Below are 1,429 nucleotides of genomic sequence, written 5' to 3' on the forward strand. Positions count from 1 at the left end.
CAGAAGCACCAGGGAGCCCCGAGAACAAAGCTGGAGAAGCTGTGTGGCCAGAGCTAGGGAGCAGGAGAACAGGGAGGCTCCGGAGCCAGGGAGACAGCGCGACAGAAGAACAGCTTGGAACAGCCAAAGCCTTTCTGATGATGAACACTCGCCCCCCAGACAGACAGGACTCAACAGTTGGCTAGGGTCAGCCTGACTCAGAGCTAGGGCACACGGAGAGAGGAGACAGTGCCCCGAGGGCTTATAAATAAACAGGCGCGTGGGAACCGCACGTTCTTTCTCCAAGAAATAGAATTTATGTTTACAGTCAGTTTTTTGTTGTTGTTGTTGTTTTTGTTCTTTCCCCAAAGGGGGAAAAGAAAACACTAGCATGTGGGGCCCCTGCCCCCAACAGTGTCCCTGAGTGTCCCTGAGCCCTCCTCTCGTTATTGCTTGGACTGGAAAGTTCTGGCCCTGGGAATGGCAGTGCCAGGCTCCCGATCCTCACCCTGAGGCTGTCCCTGGTGACGGGATGGAGGCACAAGGTGCCCAGCCCGTGCCCCTCGCCGTGCCAGCCGCCCTGGTTGTGCCCAATTAAGGAAATGGAGATTCAGACCGCAGGAGAGGAGCTGGGCGGCCTCTGGGGGCAGAGCCTCTCTTTCCTTGGGCACAGGGGCCCCTGGAGGCACAGTGGTTTCTTTTCAAATTTGACAGCTGAGGGCTCAGGCTGTGGGGAAGGTCGGGGTGCTCTTTTCCCAGCAAGATCCCAGGCACCAGCTGAGAGAGGGGACAGAAGAAAGCGAGGGGGACCCTGCCTTCTATGCCTCCCTCCTTCCAAGGTTAGGGGTCCCGGGAAGGGAGGTATGGATGCTCAGTGCAGTGAGAGGAGCAAGGACCCCATCCCCAGGTCCTCCCAACCCCCATCCGGGCACCATCCCCAACACCAAGCCCCTGCCTGGAGCTCTGCCTGGCACAGACACACGCACAGTCCACCCAAGAGGTAGCAGCTCCTACGCGGGAAAGGGTGGGCCCTGAGAGCCAGACCCCAGGAGCAGGGAGGGTGGTGGGCGCCCTGACTCAGCAAAGGGAGAGGAAGTCCGTGGACAGCAGTGACCAGGAGGGCGCGGGCAAGTCTCTTGTTTGGTCAGTGACTTCGATCAGGGACTGGATGGAGCGCGCACTTCTTACTCCACAGGAACGTCGGAAGATGGCCCCTGGGCCCGTTTGCACCCGCCAGCTCAGCCCGGACCCACGGACCCACGGAACCTGGCACCAGGGAGCTTCCCCTAGCCCCTCTTTCTAGGTGGCCGGAGCCCACCCCCTGCAACACAGGCTCAGGTGCCCAGTCCCGGGGCGGCTTCCAGGGCGCGGAGGCTGCCCCCGGCGCGCTCCAGGGCCCCGCCGCCCCCGATCAGCAGGTCCTCCTCTTCGTCATCTTCGAAGGCCCGCG

This window comes from Echinops telfairi, unplaced genomic scaffold, assembly GCF_000313985.2.
Source record: "Echinops telfairi isolate 266 unplaced genomic scaffold, ASM31398v2 ScPeMD7_7416;HRSCAF=8454, whole genome shotgun sequence".
Taxonomy (NCBI): Eukaryota; Metazoa; Chordata; class Mammalia; order Afrosoricida; family Tenrecidae; genus Echinops; species Echinops telfairi.